We start from the raw sequence: 20,292 nt of genomic DNA, 5'->3' as shown, positions 1-20,292 counted from the left end.
TAGGAAGAATCAATTTACTTTAATTTCAAGGGGTTCTTCCAAGTTTTTAATCATTTCTGGAAACTCTAATTGCGTATTTTAAGAGTTTTACCACAACTAGAGAGTTTTCTTACAAATATGTACTGGAACCGTCAGGATTTTAACAGAGTCATACAAAAGTCGCCAGAGTAATACTGCCTCAATTGTAAACATAAGCAGTACAGTCCTCACTTACAGGCTTTCTACACAAATTTTGAGCTGTATAAACAAGAATTCCTAATATTTGAAAGCAAATTCAAGTGAAAACGCTCGCTAAAGTGCCCGGAGTTGTAAATGTTATCAGTTTGCTGGTCATTTCACGGTTTTCCACTGGTAATGTCTGTGATTACAAACGGCAGGAAATGTAGGAAGAATCTATTTACTTTAATTTCAAGGGGTTCTTCCAAGTTTTTAATCATTTCTGGAAACTCTAATTACGTATTTTAAGAGTTTTACCACAACTAGAGAGTTTTCTTACAAAAATGTACTGGAACCGTCAGGATTTTAACAGAGTCATACAAAAGTCGCCAGAGTAATACGGCCTCAATTGTAAACATAAGCAGTACAGTCCTCACTTACAGGCTTTCTACACAAATTTTGAGCTGTATAAACAAGAATTCCTAATATTTGAAAGCAAATTCAAGTGAAAACGCTCCCTAAAGTGCCCGGAGTTGTAAATGTTATCAGTTTGCTGGTCATTTCACGGCTTTCCACTGGTAATGTCTGTGATTACAAACGGCAGGAAATGTAGGAAGAATCAATTTACTTTAATTTCAAGGAGTTCTTCCAACTTTTCAATCATTTCTGGAAACTCTAATTGCGTATTTTAAGAGTTTTACCACAACTAGAGAGTTTTCTTACAAATATGTACTGGAACCGTCAGGATTTTAACATAGTCATACAAAAGTCGCCAGAGTAATGCGGCCTCAATTGTAAACATAAGCAGTACAGTCCTCACTTACAGGCTTTCTACACAAATTTTGAGCTGTATAAACAAGAATTCCTAATATTTGAAAGCAAATTCAAGTGAAAACGCTCCCTAAAGTGCCCGGAGTTGTAAATGTTATCAGTTTGCTGGTCATTTCACGGCTTTCCACTGGTAATGTCTGTGATTACAAACGGCAGGAAATGTAGGAAGAATCAATTTACTTTAATTTCAAGGGGTTCTTCCAACTTTTTAATCATTTCTGGAAACTCTAATTACGTATTTTAAGAGTTTTACCACAACTAGAGAGTTTTCTTACAAAAATGTACTGGAACCGTCAGGATTTTAACAGAGTCATACAAAAGTCGCCAGAGTAATACGGCCTCAATTGTAAACATAAGCAGTACAGTCCTCACTTACAGGCTTTCTACACAAATTTTGAGCTGTATAAACAAGAATTCCTAATATTTGAAAGCAAATTCAAGTGAAAACGCTCGCTAAAGTGCCCGGAGTTGTAAATGTTATCAGTTTGCTGGTCATTTCACGGCTTTCCACTGGTAATGTCTGTGATTACAAACGGCAGGAAATGTAGGAAGAATCAATTTACTTTAATTTCAAGGGGTTCTTCCAACTTTTTAATCATTTCTGGAAACTCTAATTGCGTATTTTAAGAGTTTTACCACAACTAGAGAGTTTTCTTACAAATATGTACTGGAACCGTCAGGATTTTAACAGAGTCATACAAAAGTCGCCAGAGTAATGCGGCCTCAATTGTAAACATAAGCAGTACAGTCCTCACTTACAGGCTTTCTACACAAATTTTGAGCTGTATAAACAAGAATTCCTAATATTTGAAAGCAAATTCAAGTGAAAACGCTCCCTAAAGTTCCCCGAGTTGTAAATATTATCAGTTTGCTGGTCATTTCACGGCTTTCCACTGGTAATGTCTGTGATTACAAACGGCAGGAAATGTAGGAAGAATCAATTTACTTTAATTTCAAGGGGTTCTTCCAAGTTTTTAATCATTTCTGGAAACTCTAATTGCGTATTTTAAGAGTTTTACCACAACTAGAGAGTTTTCTTACAAATATGTACTGGAACCGTCAGGATTTTAACAGAGTCGTACAAAAGTCGCCAGAGTAATGCGGCCTCAATTGTAAACATAAGCAGTACAGTCCTCACTTACAGGCTTTCTACACAAATTTTGAGCTGTATAAACAAGAATTCCTAATATTTGAAAGCAAATTCAAGTGAAAACGCGCGCTAAAGTGCCCGGAGTTGTAAATATTATCAGTTTGCTGGTCATTTCACGGTTTTGCACTGGTAATGTCTGTGATTACAAACGGCAGGAAATGTAGGAAGAATCAATTTACTTTAATTTCAAGGGGTTCTTCCAAGTTTTTAATCATTTCTGGAAACTCTAATTGCGTATTTTAAGAGTTTTACCACAACAAGAGAGTTTTCTTACAAATATGTACTGGAACCGTCAGGATTTTAACAGAGTCATACAAAAGTCGCCAGAGTAATACTGCCTCAATTGTAAACATAAGCAGTACAGTCCTCACTTACAGGCTTTCTACACAAATTTTGAGCTGTATAAACAAGAATTCCTAATATTTGAAAGCAAATTCAAGTGAAAACGCTCCCTAAAGTGCCCGGAGTTTTAAATGTTATCAGTTTGCTGGTCATTTCACGGCTTTCCACTGGTAATGTCTGTGATTACAAACGGCAGGAAATGTAGGAAGAATCAATTTACTTTAATTTCAAGGGGTTCTTCCAACTTTTCAATCATTTCTGGAAACTCTAATTGCGTATTTTAAGAGTTTTACCACAACTAGAGAGTTTTCTTACAAATATGTACTGGAACTGTCAGGATTTTAACAGAGTCATACAAAAGTCGCCAGAGTAATGCGGCCTCAATTGTAAACATAAGCAGTACAGTCCTCACTTACAGGCTTTCTACACAAATTTTGAGCTGTATAAACAAGAATTCCTAATATTTGAAGCAAATTCAAGTGAAAACGCTCGCTAAAGTGCCCGGAGTTGTAAATGTTATCAGTTTGCTGGTCATTTCACGGTTTTCCACTGGTAATGTCTGTGATTACAAACGGCAGGAAATGTAGGAAGAATCTATTTACTTTAATTTCAAGGGGTTCTTCCAAGTTTTTAATCATTTCTGGAAACTCTAATTACGTATTTTAAGAGTTTTACCACAACTAGAGAGTTTTCTTACAAAAATGTACTGGAACCGTCAGGATTTTAACAGAGTCATACAAAAGTCGCCAGAGTAATACGGCCTCAATTGTAAACATAAGCAGTACAGTCCTCACTTACAGGCTTTCTACACAAATTTTGAGCTGTATAAACAAGAATTCCTAATATTTGAAAGCAAATTCAAGTGAAAACGCTCCCTAAAGTGCCCGGAGTTGTAAATGTTATCAGTTTGCTGGTCATTTCACGGCTTTCCACTGGTAATGTCTGTGATTACAAACGGCAGGAAATGTAGGAAGAATCAATTTACTTTAATTTCAAGGGGTTCTTCCAAGTTTTTAATCATTTCTGGAAACTCTAATTGCGTATTTTAAGAGTTTTACCACAACTAGAGAGTTTTCTTACAAATATGTACTGGAACCGTCAGGATTTTAACAGAGTCATACAAAAGTCGCCAGAGTAATACGGCCTCAATTGTAAACATAAGCAGTACAGTCCTCACTTACAGGCTTTCTACACAAATTTTGAGCTGTATAAACAAGAATTCCTAATATTTGAAAGCAAATTCAAGTGAAAACGCTCGCTAAAGTGCCCGGAGTTGTAAATGTTATCAGTTTGCTGGTCATTTCACGGCTTTCCACTGGTAATGTCTGTGATTACAAACGGCAGGAAATGTAGGAAGAATCAATTTACTTTAATTTCAAGGGGTTCTTCCAACTTTTTAATCATTTCTGGAAACTCTAATTACGTATTGTAAGAGTTTTACCACAACTAGAGAGTTTTCTTACAAAAATGTACTGGAACCGTCAGGATTTTAACAGAGTCATACAAAAGTCGCCAGAGTAATACGGCCTCAATTGTAAACATAAGCAGTACAGTCCTCACTTACAGGCTTTCTACACAAATTTTGAGCTGTATAAACAAGAATTCCTAATATTTGAAAGCAAATTCAAGTGAAAACGCTCCCTAAAGTGCCCGGAGTTGTAAATGTTATCAGTTTGCTGGTCATTTCACGGCTTTCCACTGGTAATGTCTGTGATTACAAACGGCAGGAAATGTAGGAAGAATCAATTTACTTTAATTTCAAGGGGTTCTTCCAAGTTTTTAATCATTTCTGGAAACTCTAATTGCGTATTTTAAGAGTTTTACCACAACTAGAGAGTTTGCTTACAAATATGTACTGGAACCGTCAGGATTTTAACAGAGTCATACAAAAGTCGCCAGAGTAATGCGGCCTCAATTGTAAACATAAGCAGTACAGTCCTCACTTACAGGCTTTCTACACAAATTTTGAGCTGTATAAACAAGAATTCCTAATATTTGAAAGCAAATTCAAGTGAAAACGCTCCCTAAAGTGCCCGGAGTTGTAAATATTATCAGTTTGCTGGTCATTTCACGGCTTTCCACTGGTAATGTCTGTGATTACAAACGGCAGGAAATGTAGGAAGAATCAATTTACTTTAATTTCAAGGGGTTCTTCCAACTTTTTAATCATTTCTGGAAACTCTAATTGCGTATTTTAAGAGTTTTACCACAACTAGAGAGTTTTCTTACAAATATGTACTGGAACCGTCAGGATTTTAACAGAGTCATACAAAAGTCGCCAGAGTAATGCGGCCTCAATTGTAAACATAAGCAGTACAGTCCTCACTTACAGGCTTTCTACACAAATTTTGAGCTGTATAAACAAGAATTCCTAATATTTGAAAGCAAATTCAAGTGAAAACGCTCCCTAAAGTGCCCGGAGTTGTAAATATTATCAGTTTGCTGGTCATTTCACGGCTTTCCACTGGTAATGTCTGTGATTACAAACGGCAGGAAATGTAGGAAGAATCAATTTACTTTAATTTCAAGGGGTTCTTCCAACTTTTTAATCATTTCTGGAAACTCTAATTGCGTATTTTAAGAGTTTTACCACAACTAGAAAGTTTTCTTACAAAAATGTACTGGAACCGTCAGGATTTTAACAGAGTCATACAAAAGTCGCCAGAGTAATACGGCCTCAATTGTAAACATAAGCAGTACAGTCCTCACTTACAGGCTTTCTACACAAATTTTGAGCTGTATAAACAAGAATTCCTAATATTTGAAAGCAAATTCAAGTGAAAACGCTCGCTAAAGTGCCCGGAGTTGTAAATGTTATCAGTTTGCTGGTCATTTCACGGCTTTCCACTGGTAATGTCTGTGATTACAAACGGCAGGAAATGTAGGAAGAATCAATTTACTTTAATTTCAAGGGGTTCTTCCAACTTTTTAATCATTTCTGGAAACTCTAATTGCGTATTTTAAGAGTTTTACCACAACTAGAGAGTTTTCTTACAAATATGTACTGGAACCGTCAGGATTTTAACAGAGTCATACAAAAGTCGCCACAGTAATGCGGCCTCAATTGTAAACATAAGCAGTACAGTCCTCACTTACAGGCTTTCTACACAAATTTTGAGCTGTATAAACAAGAATTCCTAATATTTGAAAGCAAATTCAAGTGAAAACGCGCGCTAAAGTGCCCGGAGTTCTAAATGTTATCAGTTTGCTGGTCATTTCACGGCTTTCCACTGGTAATGTCTGTGATTACAAACGGCAGGAAATGTAGGAAGAATCAATTTACTTTAATTTCAAGGGGTTCTTCCAACTTTTTAATCATTTCTGGAAGCTCTAATTACGTATTTTAAGAGTTTTACCACAACTAGAGAGTTTTCTTACAAAAATGTACTGGAACCGTCAGGATTTTAACAGAGTCATACAAAAGTCGCCAGAGTAATACGGCCTCAATTGTAAACATAAGCAGTACAGTCCTCACTTACAGGCTTTCTACACAAATTTTGAGCTGTATAAACAAGAATTCCTAATATTTGAAAGCAAATTCAAGTGAAAACGCTCCCTAAAGTGCCCGGAGTTGTAAATATTATCAGTTTGCTGGTCATTTCACGGCTTTCCACTGGTAATGTCTGTGATTACAAACGGCAGGAAATGTAGGAAGAATCAATTTACTTTAATTTCAAGGGGTTCTTCCAACTTTTTAATCATTTCTGGAAACTCTAATTGCGTATTTTAAGAGTTTTACCACAACTAGAGAGTTTTCTTACAAATATGTACTGGAACCGTCAGGATTTTAACAGAGTCATACAAAAGTCGCCAGAGTAATGCGGCCTCAATTGTAAACATAAGCAGTACAGTCCTCACTTACAGGCTTTCTACACAAATTTTGAGCTGTATAAACAAGAATTCCTAATATTTGAAAGCAAATTCAAGTGAAAACGCTCCCTAAAGTTCCCCGAGTTGTAAATATTATCAGTTTGCTGGTCATTTCACGGCTTTCCACTGGTAATGTCTGTGATTACAAACGGCAGGAAATGTAGGAAGAATCAATTTACTTTAATTTCAAGGGGTTCTTCCAAGTTTTTAATCATTTCTGGAAACTCTAATTGCGTATTTTAAGAGTTTTACCACAACTAGAGAGTTTTCTTACAAATATGTACTGGAACCGTCAGGATTTTAACAGAGTCGTACAAAAGTCGCCAGAGTAATGCGGCCTCAATTGTAAACATAAGCAGTACAGTCCTCACTTACAGGCTTTCTACACAAATTTTGAGCTGTATAAACAAGAATTCCTAATATTTGAAAGCAAATTCAAGTGAAAACGCTCGCTAAAGTGCCCGGAGTTGTAAATGTTATCAGTTTGCTGGTCATTTCACGGTTTTCCACTGGTAATGTCTGTGATTACAAACGGCAGGAAATGTAGGAAGAATCTATTTACTTTAATTTCAAGGTGTTCTTCCAACTTTTCAATCATTTCTGGAAACTCTAATTGCGTATTTTAAGAGTTTTACCACAACTAGAGAGTTTTCTTACAAATATGTACTGGAACCGTCAGGATTTTAACAGAGTCATACAAAAGTCGCCAGAGTAATGCGGCCTCAATTGTAAACATAAGCAGTACAGTCCTCACTTACAGGCTTTCTACACAAATTTTGAGCTGTATAAACCAGAATTCCTAATATTTGAAAGCAAATTCAAGTGAAAACGTTCGCTAAAGTGCCCGGAGTTGTAAATGTTATCAGTTTGCTGGTCATTTCACGGCTTTCCACTGGTAATGTCTGTGATTACAAACGGCAGGAAATGTAGGAAGAATCAATTTACTTTAATTTCAAGGGGTTCTTCCAAGTTTTTAATCATTTCTGGAAACTCTAATTGCGTATTTTAAGAGTTTTACCACAACTAGAGAGTTTTCTTACAAATATGTACTGGAACCGTCAGGATTTTAACAGAGTCATACAAAAGTCGCCAGAGTAATACGGCCTCAATTGTAAACATAAGCAGTACAGTCCTCACTTACAGGCTTTCTACACAAATTTTGAGCTGTATAAACAAGAATTCCTAATATTTGAAAGCAAATTCAAGTGAAAACGCTCCCTAAAGTGCCCGGAGTTGTAAATGTTATCAGTTTGCTGGTCATTTCACGGCTTTCCACTGGTAATGTCTGTGATTACAAACGGCAGGAAATGTAGGAAGAATCAATTTACTTTAATTTCAAGGGGTTCTTCCAACTTTTTAATCATTTCTGGAAACTCTAATTACGTATTGTAAGAGTTTTACCACAACTAGAGAGTTTTCTTACAAAAATGTACTGGAACCGTCAGGATTTTAACAGAGTCATACAAAAGTCGCCAGAGTAATGCGGCCTCAATTGTAAACATAAGCAGTACAGTCCTCACTTACAGGCTTTCTACACAAATTTTGAGCTGTATAAACAAGAATTCCTAATATTTGAAAGCAAATTCAAGTGAAAACGCTCCCTAAAGTTCCCCGAGTTGTAAATATTATCAGTTTGCTGGTCATTTCACGGCTTTCCACTGGTAATGTCTGTGATTACAAACGGCAGGAAATGTAGGAAGAATCAATTTACTTTAATTTCAAGGGGTTCTTCCAAGTTTTTAATCATTTCTGGAAACTCTAATTGCGTATTTTAAGAGTTTTACCACAACTAGAGAGTTTTCTTACAAATATGTACTGGAACCGTCAGGATTTTAACAGAGTCGTACAAAAGTCGCCAGAGTAATGCGGCCTCAATTGTAAACATAAGCAGTACAGTCCTCACTTACAGGCTTTCTACACAAATTTTGAGCTGTATAAACAAGAATTCCTAATATTTGAAAGCAAATTCAAGTGAAAACGCTCGCTAAAGTGCCCGGAGTTGTAAATGTTATCAGTTTGCTGGTCATTTCACGGTTTTCCACTGGTAATGTCTGTGATTACAAACGGCAGGAAATGTAGGAAGAATCTATTTACTTTAATTTCAAGGTGTTCTTCCAACTTTTCAATCATTTCTGGAAACTCTAATTGCGTATTTTAAGAGTTTTACCACAACTAGAGAGTTTTCTTACAAATATGTACTGGAACCGTCAGGATTTTAACAGAGTCATACAAAAGTCGCCAGAGTAATGCGGCCTCAATTGTAAACATAAGCAGTACAGTCCTCACTTACAGGCTTTCTACACAAATTTTGAGCTGTATAAACCAGAATTCCTAATATTTGAAAGCAAATTCAAGTGAAAACGTTCGCTAAAGTGCCCGGAGTTGTAAATGTTATCAGTTTGCTGGTCATTTCACGGCTTTCCACTGGTAATGTCTGTGATTACAAACGGCAGGAAATGTAGGAAGAATCAATTTACTTTAATTTCAAGGGGTTCTTCCAAGTTTTTAATCATTTCTGGAAACTCTAATTGCGTATTTTAAGAGTTTTACCACAACTAGAGAGTTTTCTTACAAATATGTACTGGAACCGTCAGGATTTTAACAGAGTCATACAAAAGTCGCCAGAGTAATACGGCCTCAATTGTAAACATAAGCAGTACAGTCCTCACTTACAGGCTTTCTACACAAATTTTGAGCTGTATAAACAAGAATTCCTAATATTTGAAAGCAAATTCAAGTGAAAACGCTCCCTAAAGTGCCCGGAGTTGTAAATGTTATCAGTTTGCTGGTCATTTCACGGCTTTCCACTGGTAATGTCTGTGATTACAAACGGCAGGAAATGTAGGAAGAATCAATTTACTTTAATTTCAAGGGGTTCTTCCAACTTTTTAATCATTTCTGGAAACTCTAATTACGTATTGTAAGAGTTTTACCACAACTAGAGAGTTTTCTTACAAAAATGTACTGGAACCGTCAGGATTTTAACAGAGTCATACAAAAGTCGCCAGAGTAATACGGCCTCAATTGTAAACATAAGCAGTACAGTCCTCACTTACAGGCTTTCTACACAAATTTTGAGCTGTATAAACAAGAATTCCTAATATTTGAAAGCAAATTCAAGTGAAAACGCTCCCTAAAGTGCCCGGAGTTGTAAATGTTATCAGTTTGCTGGTCATTTCACGGCTTTCCACTGGTAATGTCTGTGATTACAAACGGCAGGAAATGTAGGAAGAATCAATTTACTTTAATTTCAAGGGGTTCTTCCAAGTTTTTAATCATTTCTGGAAACTCTAATTGCGTATTTTAAGAGTTTTACCACAACTAGAGAGTTTGCTTACAAATATGTACTGGAACCGTCAGGATTTTAACAGAGTCATACAAAAGTCGCCAGAGTAATGCGGCCTCAATTGTAAACATAAGCAGTACAGTCCTCACTTACAGGCTTTCTACACAAATTTTGAGCTGTATAAACAAGAATTCCTAATATTTGAAAGCAAATTCAAGTGAAAACGCTCCCTAAAGTGCCCGGAGTTGTAAATATTATCAGTTTGCTGGTCATTTCACGGCTTTCCACTGGTAATGTCTGTGATTACAAACGGCAGGAAATGTAGGAAGAATCAATTTACTTTAATTTCAAGGGGTTCTTCCAACTTTTTAATCATTTCTGGCAACTCTAATTGCGTATTTTAAGAGTTTTACCACAACTAGAAAGTTTTCTTACAAAAATGTACTGGAACCGTCAGGATTTTAACAGAGTCATACAAAAGTCGCCAGAGTAATACGGCCTCAATTGTAAACATAAGCAGTACAGTCCTCACTTACAGGCTTTCTACACAAATTTTGAGCTGTATAAACAAGAATTCCTAATATTTGAAAGCAAATTCAAGTGAAAACGCTCGCTAAAGTGCCCGGAGTTGTAAATGTTATCAGTTTGCTGGTCATTTCACGGCTTTCCACTGGTAATGTCTGTGATTACAAACGGCAGGAAATGTAGGAAGAATCAATTTACTTTAATTTCAAGGGGTTCTTCCAACTTTTTAATCATTTCTGGAAACTCTAATTGCGTATTTTAAGAGTTTTACCACAACTAGAGAGTTTTCTTACAAATATGTACTGGAACCGTCAGGATTTTAACAGAGTCATACAAAAGTCGCCAGAGTAATGCGGCCTCAATTGTAAACATAAGCAGTACAGTCCTCACTTACAGGCTTTCTACACAAATTTTGAGCTGTATAAACAAGAATTCCTAATATTTGAAAGCAAATTCAAGTGAAAACGCGCGCTAAAGTGCCCGGAGTTGTAAATGTTATCAGTTTGCTGGTCATTTCACGGCTTTCCACTGGTAATGTCTGTGATTACAAACGGCAGGAAATGTAGGAAGAATCAATTTACTTTAATTTCAAGGGGTTCTTCCAACTTTTTAATCATTTCTGGAAGCTCTAATTACGTATTTTAAGAGTTTTACCACAACTAGAGAGTTTTCTTACAAAAATGTACTGGAACCGTCAGGATTTTAACAGAGTCATACAAAAGTCGCCAGAGTAATACGGCCTCAATTGTAAACATAAGCAGTACAGTCCTCACTTACAGGCTTTCTACACAAATTTTGAGCTGTATAAACAAGAATTCCTAATATTTGAAAGCAAATTCAAGTGAAAACGCTCCCTAAAGTGCCCGGAGTTGTAAATATTATCAGTTTGCTGGTCATTTCACGGCTTTCCACTGGTAATGTCTGTGATTACAAACGGCAGGAAATGTAGGAAGAATCAATTTACTTTAATTTCAAGGGGTTCTTCCAACTTTTTAATCATTTCTGGAAACTCTAATTGCGTATTTTAAGAGTTTTACCACAACTAGAGAGTTTTCTTACAAATATGTACTGGAACCGTCAGGATTTTAACAGAGTCGTACAAAAGTCGCCAGAGTAATGCGGCCTCAATTGTAAACATAAGCAGTACAGTCCTCACTTACAGGCTTTCTACACAAATTTTGAGCTGTATAAACAAGAATTCCTAATATTTGAAAGCAAATTCAAGTGAAAACGCTCGCTAAAGTGCCCGGAGTTGTAAATGTTATCAGTTTGCTGGTCATTTCACGGTTTTCCACTGGTAATGTCTGTGATTACAAACGGCAGGAAATGTAGGAAGAATCTATTTACTTTAATTTCAAGGGGTTCTTCCAAGTTTTTAATCATTTCTGGAAACTCTAATTACGTATTTTAAGAGTTTTACCACAACTAGAGAGTTTTCTTACAAAAATGTACTGGAACCGTCAGGATTTTAACAGAGTCATACAAAAGTCGCCAGAGTAATATGGCCTCAATTGTAAACATAAGCAGTACAGTCCTCACTTACAGGCTTTCTACACAAATTTTGAGCTGTATAAACAAGAATTCCTAATATTTGAAAGCAAATTCAAGTGAAAACGCTCGCTAAAGTGCCCGGAGTTGTAAATGTTATCAGTTTGCTGGTCATTTCACGGTTTTCCACTGGTAATGTCTGTGATTACAAACGGCAGGAAATGTAGGAAGAATCTATTTACTTTAATTTCAAGGGGTTCTTCCAAGTTTTTAATCATTTCTGGAAACTCTAATTACGTATTTTAAGAGTTTTACCACAACTAGAGAGTTTTCTTACAAAAATGTACTGGAACCGTCAGGATTTTAACAGAGTCATACAAAAGTCGCCAGAGTAATACGGCCTCAATTGTAAACATAAGCAGTACAGTCCTCACTTACAGGTTTCTACACAAATTTTGAGCTGTATAAACAAGAATTCCTAATATTTGAAAGCAAATTCAAGTGAAAACGCTCCCTAAAGTGCCCGGAGTTGTAAATGTTATCAGTTTGCTGGTCATTTCACGGCTTTCCACTGGTAATGTCTGTGATTACAAACGGCAGGAAATGTAGGAAGAATCAATTTACTTTAATTTCAAGGTGTTCTTCCAACTTTTCAATCATTTCTGGAAACTCTAATTGCGTAATTTAAGAGTTTTACCACAACTAGAGAGTTTTCTTACAAATATGTACTGGAACCGTCAGGATTTTAACATAGTCATACAAAAGTCGCCAGAGTAATGCGGCCTCAATTGTAAACATAAGCAGTACAGTCCTCACTTACAGGCTTTCTACACAAATTTTGAGCTGTATAAACAAGAATTCCTAATATTTGAAAGCAAATTCAAGTGAAAACGCTCCCTAAAGTTCCCCGAGTTGTAAATATTATCAGTTTGCTGGTCATTTCACGGCTTTCCACTGGTAATGTCTGTGATTACAAACGGCAGGAAATGTAGGAAGAATCAATTTACTTTAATTTCAAGGGGTTCTTCCAAGTTTTTAATCATTTCTGGAAACTCTAATTGCGTATTTTAAGAGTTTTACCACAACTAGAGAGTTTTCTTACAAATATGTACTGGAACCGTCAGGATTTTAACAGAGTCGTACAAAAGTCGCCAGAGTAATGCGGCCTCAATTGTAAACATAAGCAGTACAGTCCTCACTTACAGGCTTTCTACACAAATTTTGAGCTGTATAAACAAGAATTCCTAATATTTGAAAGCAAATTCAAGTGAAAACGCTCGCTAAAGTGCCCGGAGTTGTAAATGTTATCAGTTTGCTGGTCATTTCACGGTTTTCCACTGGTAATGTCTGTGATTACAAACGGCAGGAAATGTAGGAAGAATCAATTTACTTTAATTTCAAGGGGTTCTTCCAAGTTTTTAATCATTTCTGGAAACTCTAATTGCGTATTTTAAGAGTTTTACCACAACTAGAGAGTTTTCTTACAAAAATGTACTGGAACCGTCAGGATTTTAACAGAGTCATACAAAAGTCGCCAGAGTAATACGGCCTCAATTGTAAACATAAGCAGTACAGTCCTCACTTACAGGCTTTCTACACAAATTTTGAGCTGTATAAACAAGAATTCCTAATATTTGAAAGCAAATTCAAGTGAAAACGCTCCCTAAAGTGCCCGGAGTTGTAAAATTATCAGTTTGCTGGTCATTTCACGGCTTTCCACTGGTAATGTCTGTGATTACAAACGGCAGGAAATGTAGGAAGAATCAATTTACTTTAATTTCAAGGGGTTCTTCCAACTTTTTAATCATTTCTGGAAACTCTAATTGCGTATTTTAAGAGTTTTACCACAACTAGAGAGTTTTCTTACAAATATGTACTGGAACCGTCAGGATTTTAACAGAGTCATACAAAAGTCGCCAGAGTAATGCGGCCTCAATTGTAAACATAAGCAGTACAGTCCTCACTTACAGGCTTTCTACACAAATTTTGAGCTGTATAAACAAGAATTCCTAATATTTGAAAGCAAATTCAAGTGAAAACGCTCGCTAAAGTGCCCGGAGTTGTAAATGTTATCAGTTTGCTGGTCATTTCACGGTTTTCCACTGGTAATGTCTGTGATTACAAACGGCAGGAAATGTAGGAAGAATCTATTTACTTTAATTTCAAGGGGTTCTTCCAAGTTTTTAATCATTTCTGGAAACTCTAATTACGTATTTTAAGAGTTTTACCACAACTAGAGAGTTTTCTTACAAAAATGTACTGGAACCGTCAGGATTTTAACAGAGTCATACAAAAGTCGCCAGAGTAATACGGCCTCAATTGTAAACATAAGCAGTACAGTCCTCACTTACAGGCTTTCTACACAAATTTTGAGCTGTATAAACAAGAATTCCTAATATTTGAAAGCAAATTCAAGTGAAAACGCTCGCTAAAGTGCCCGGAGTTGTAAATGTTATAAGTTTGCTGGTCATTTCACGGTTTTCCACTGGTAATGTCTGTGATTACAAACGGCAGGAAATGTAGGAAGAATCTATTTACTTTAATTTCAAGGGGTTCTTCCAAGTTTTTAATCATTTCTGGAAACTCTAATTACGTATTTTAAGAGTTTTACCACAACTAGAGAGTTTTCTTACAAAAATGTACTGGAACCGTCAGGATTTTAACAGAGTCATACAAAAGTCGCCAGAGTAATACGGCCTCAATTGTAAACATAAGCAGTACAGTCCTCACTTACAGGTTTCTACACAAATTTTGAGCTGTATAAACAAGAATTCCTAATATTTGAAAGCAAATTCAAGTGAAAACGCTCCCTAAAGTGCCCGGAGTTGTAAATGTTATCAGTTTGCTGGTCATTTCACGGCTTTCCACTGGTAATGTCTGTGATTACAAACGGCAGGAAATGTAGGAAGAATCAATTTACTTTAATTTCAAGGTGTTCTTCCAACTTTTCAATCATTTCTGGAAACTCTAATTGCGTAATTTAAGAGTTTTACCACAACTAGAGAGTTTTCTTACAAATATGTACTGGAACCGTCAGGATTTTAACATAGTCATACAAAAGTCGCCAGAGTAATGCGGCCTCAATTGTAAACATAAGCAGTACAGTCCTCACTTACAGGCTTTCTACACAAATTTTGAGCTGTATAAACAAGAATTCCTAATATTTGAAAGCAAATTCAAGTGAAAACGCTCCCTAAAGTTCCCCGAGTTGTAAATATTATCAGTTTGCTGGTCATTTCACGGCTTTCCACTGGTAATGTCTGTGATTACAAACGGCAGGAAATGTAGGAAGAATCAATTTACTTTAATTTCAAGGGGTTCTTCCAAGTTTTTAATCATTTCTGGAAACTCTAATTGCGTATTTTAAGAGTTTTACCACAACTAGAGAGTTTTCTTACAAAAATGTACTGGAACCGTCAGGATTTTAACAGAGTCGTACAAAAGTCGCCAGAGTAATGCGGCCTCAATTGTAAACATAAGCAGTACAGTCCTCACTTACAGGCTTTCTACACAAATTTTGAGCTGTATAAACAAGAATTCCTAATATTTGAAAGCAAATTCAAGTGAAAACGCTCGCTAAAGTGCCCGGAGTTGTAAATGTTATCAGTTTGCTGGTCATTTCACGGTTTTCCACTGGTAATGTCTGTGATTACAAACGGCAGGAAATGTAGGAAGAATCTATTTACTTTAATTTCAAGGGGTTCTTCCAAGTTTTTAATCATTTCTGGAAACTCTAATTACGTATTTTAAGAGTTTTACCACAACTAGAGAGTTTTCTTACAAAAATGTACTGGAACCGTCAGGATTTTAACAGAGTCATACAAAAGTCGCCAGAGTAATACGGCCTCAATTGTAAACATAAGCAGTACAGTCCTCACTTACAGGCTTTCTACACAAATTTTGAGCTGTATAAACAAGAATTCCTAATATTTGAAAGCAAATTCAAGTGAAAACGCTCCCTAAAGTGCCCGGAGTTGTAAAATTATCAGTTTGCTGGTCATTTCACGGCTTTCCACTGGTAATGTCTGTGATTACAAACGGCAGGAAATGTAGGAAGAATCAATTTACTTTAATTTCAAGGGGTTCTTCCAACTTTTTAATCATTTCTGGAAACTCTAATTGCGTATTTTAAGAGTTTTACCACAACTAGAGAGTTTTCTTACAAATATGTACTGGAACCGTCAGGATTTTAACAGAGTCATACAAAAGTCGCCAGAGTAATGCGGCCTCAATTGTAAACATAAGCAGTACAGTCCTCACTTACAGGCTTTCTACACAAATTTTGAGCTGTATAAACAAGAATTCCTAATATTTGAAAGCAAATTCAAGTGAAAACGCTCCCTAAAGTTCCCCGAGTTGTAAATATTATCAGTTTGCTGGTCATTTCACGGCTTTCCACTGGTAATGTCTGTGATTACAAACGGCAGGAAATGTAGGAAGAATCAATTTACTTTAATTTCAAGGGGTTCTTCCAACTTTTTAATCATTTCTGGAAACTCTAATTGCGTATTTTAAGGGTTTTACCACAACTAGAAAGTTTTCTTACAAAAATGTACTGGAACCGTCAGGATTTTAACAGAGTCATACAAAAGTCGCCAGAGTAATGCGGCCTCAATTGTAAACATAAGCAGTACAGTCCTCACTTACAGGCTTTCTACACAAATTTTGAGCTGTATAAACAAGAATTCCTAATATTTGAAAGCAAATTCAAGTGAAAACGCGCGCTAAAGTGCCCGGAGTTGTAAATGTTATCAGTTTGCTGGTCATTTCACGGCTTTCCACTGGTAATGTCTGTGATTACAAACGGCAGGAAATGTAGGAAGAATCAATTTACTTTAATTTCAAGGGGTTCTTCCAACTTTTTAATCATTTCTGGAAGCTCTAATTACGTATTTTAAGAGTTTTACCACAACTAGAGAGTTTTCTTACAAAAATGTACTGGAACCGTCAGGATTTTAACAGAGTCATACAAAAGTCGCCAGAGTAATACGGCCTCAATTGTAAACATAAGCAGTACAGTCCTCACTTACAGGCTTTCTACACAAATTTTGAGCTGTATAAACAAGAATTCCTAATATTTGAAAGCAAATTCAAGTGAAAACGCTCCCTAAAGTGCCCGGAGTTGTAAATATTATCAGTTTGCTGGTCATTTCACGGCTTTCCACTGGTAATGTCTGTGATTACAAACGGCAGGAAATGTAGGAAGAATCAATTTACTTTAATTTCAAGGGGTTCTTCCAACTTTTTAATCATTTCTGGAAACTCTAATTGCGTATTTTAAGAGTTTTACCACAACTAGAGAGTTTTCTTACAAATATGTACTGGAACCGTCAGGATTTTAACAGAGTCATACAAAAGTCGCCAGAGTAATGCGGCCTCAATTGTAAACATAAGCAGTACAGTCCTCACTTACAGGCTTTCTACACAAATTTTGAGCTGTATAAACAAGAATTCCTAATATTTGAAAGCAAATTCAAGTGAAAACGCTCCCTAAAGTTCCCCGAGTTGTAAATATTATCAGTTTGCTGGTCATTTCACGGCTTTCCACTGGTAATGTCTGTGATTACAAACGGCAGGAAATGTAGGAAGAATCAATTTACTTTAATTTCAAGGGGTTCTTCCAAGTTTTTAATCATTTCTGGAAACTCTAATTGCGTATTTTAAGAGTTTTACCACAACTAGAGAGTTTTCTTACAAATATGTACTGGAACCGTCAGGATTTTAACAGAGTCGTACAAAAGTCGCCAGAGTAATGCGGCCTCAATTGTAAACATAAGCAGTACAGTCCTCACTTACAGGCTTTCTACACAAATTTTGAGCTGTATAAACAAGAATTCCTAATATTTGAAAGCAAATTCAAGTGAAAACGCTCGCTAAAGTGCCCGGAGTTGTAAATGTTATCAGTTTGCTGGTCATTTCACGGTTTTCCACTGGTAATGTCTGTGATTACAAACGGCAGGAAATGTAGGAAGAATCTATTTACTTTAATTTCAAGGGGTTCTTCCAAGTTTTTAATCATTTCTGGAAACTCTAATTACGTATTTTAAGAGTTTTACCACAACTAGAGAGTTTTCTTACAAAAATGTACTGGAACCGTCAGGATTTTAACAGAGTCATACAAAAGTCGCCAGAGTAATACGGCCTCAATTGTAAACATAAGCAGTACAGTCCTCACTTACAGGCTTTCTACACAAATTTTGAGCTGTATAAACAAGAATTCCTAATATTTGAAAGCAAATTCAAGTGAAAACGCTCCCTAAAGTGCCCGGAGTTGTAAATATTATCAGTTTGCTGGTCATTTCACGGCTTTCCACTGGTAATGTCTGTGATTACAAACGGCAGGAAATGTAGGAAGAATCAATTTACTTTAATTTCAAGGGGTTCTTCCAACTTTTTAATCATTTCTGGAAACTCTAATTGCGTATTTTAAGAGTTTTACCACAACTAGAGAGTTTTCTTACAAATATGTACTGGAACCGTCAGGATTTTAACAGAGTCATACAAAAGTCGCCAGAGTAATGCGGCCTCAATTGTAAACATAAGCAGTACAGTCCTCACTTACAGGCTTTCTACACAAATTTTGAGCTGTATAAACAAGAATTCCTAATATTTGAAAGCAAATTCAAGTGAAAACGCTCCCTAAAGTGCCCCGAGTTGTAAATATTATCAGTTTGCTGGTCATTTCACGGCTTTCCACTGGTAATGTCTGTGATTACAAACGGCAGGAAATGTAGGAAGAATCAATTTACTTTAATTTCAAGGGGATCTTCCAAGTTTTTAATCATTTCTGGAAACTCTAATTGCGTATTTTAAGAGTTTTACCACAACTAGAGAGTTTTCTTACAAATATGTACTGGAACCGTCAGGATTTTAACAGAGTCGTACAAAAGTCGCCAGAGTAATGCGGCCTCAATTGTAAACATAAGCAGTACAGTCCTCACTTACAGGCTTTCTACACAAATTTTGAGCTGTATAAACAAGAATTCCTAATATTTGAAAGCAAATTCAAGTGAAAACGCTCGCTAAAGTGCCCGGAGTTGTAAATGTTATCAGTTTGCTGGTCATTTCACGGTTTTCCACTGGTAATGTCTGTGATTACAAACGGCAGGAAATGTAGGAAGAATCTATTTACTTTAATTTCAAGGGGTTCTTCCAAGTTTTTAATCATTTCTGGAAACTCTAATTACGTATTTTAAGGGTTTTACCACAACTAGAGAGTTTTCTTACAAAAATGTACTGGAACCGTCAGGATTTTAACAGAGTCATACAAAAGTCGCCAGAGTAATACGGCCTCAATTGTAAACATAAGCAGTACAGTCCTCACTTACAGGCTTTCTACACAAATTTTGAGCTGTATAAACAAGAATTCCTAATATTTGAAAGCAAATTCAAGTGAAAACGCTCCCTAAAGTGCCCGGAGTTGTAAATATTATCAGTTTGCTGGTCATTTCACGGCTTTCCACTGGTAATGTCTGTGATTACAAACGGCAGGAAATGTAGGAAGAATCAATTTACTTTAATTTCAAGGGGTTCTTCCAACTTTTTAATCATTTCTGGAAACTCTAATTGCGTATTTTAAGAGTTTTACCACAACTAGAGAGTTTTCTTACAAATATGTACTGGAACCGTCAGGATTTTAACAGAGTCATACAAAAGTCGCCAGAGTAATGCGGCCTCAATTGTAAACATAAGCAGTACAGTCCTCACTTACAGGCTTTCTACACAAATTTTGAGCTGTATAAACAAGAATTCCTAATATTTGAAAGCAAATTCAAGTGAAAACGCTCCCTAAAGTGCCCCGAGTTGTAAATATTATCAGTTTGCTGGTCATTTCACGGCTTTCCACTGGTAATGTCTGTGATTACAAACGGCAGGAAATGTAGGAAGAATCAATTTACTTTAATTTCAAGGGGTTCTCCTAAGTTTTTAATCATTTCTGGAAACTCTAATTGCGTATTTTAAGAGTTTTACCACAACTAGAGAGTTTTCTTACAAATATGTACTGGAACCGTCAGGATTTTAACAGAGTCATACAAAAGTCGCCAGAGTAATGCGGCCTCAATTGTAAACATAAGCAGTACAGTCCTCACTTACAGGCTTTCTACACAAATTTTGAGCTGTATAAACAAGAATTCCTAATATTTGAAAGCAAATTCAAGTGAAAACGCTCCCTAAAGTTCCCCGAGTTGTAAATATTATCAGTTTGCTGGTCATTTCACGGCTTTCCACTGGTAATGTCTGTGATTACAAACGGCAGGAAATGTAGGAAGAATCAATTTACTTTAATTTCAAGGGGTTCTTCCAACTTTTTAATCATTTCTGGAAACTCTAATTGCGTATTTTAAGGGTTTTACCACAACTAGAAAGTTTTCTTACAAAAATGTACTGGAACCGTCAGGATTTTAACAGAGTCATACAAAAGTCGCCAGAGTAATACGGCCTCAATTGTAAACATAAGCAGTACAGTCCTCACTTACAGGCTTTCTACACAAATTTTGAGCTGTATAAACAAGAATTCCTAATATTTGAAAGCAAATTCAAGTGAAAACGCTCGCTAAAGTGCCCGGAGTTGTAAATGTTATCAGTTTGCTGGTCATTTCACGGCTTTCCACTGGTAATGTCTGTGATTACAAACGGCAGGAAA

Source organism: Myotis nattereri, assembly GCF_964212035.1.
Source record: "Myotis nattereri genome assembly, chromosome: 14".
NCBI lineage: Eukaryota > Metazoa > Chordata > Mammalia > Chiroptera > Vespertilionidae > Myotis > Myotis nattereri.
The sequence above is the reverse complement of the archived record's forward strand: the minus strand, read 5'-3'. Positions refer to the sequence as shown.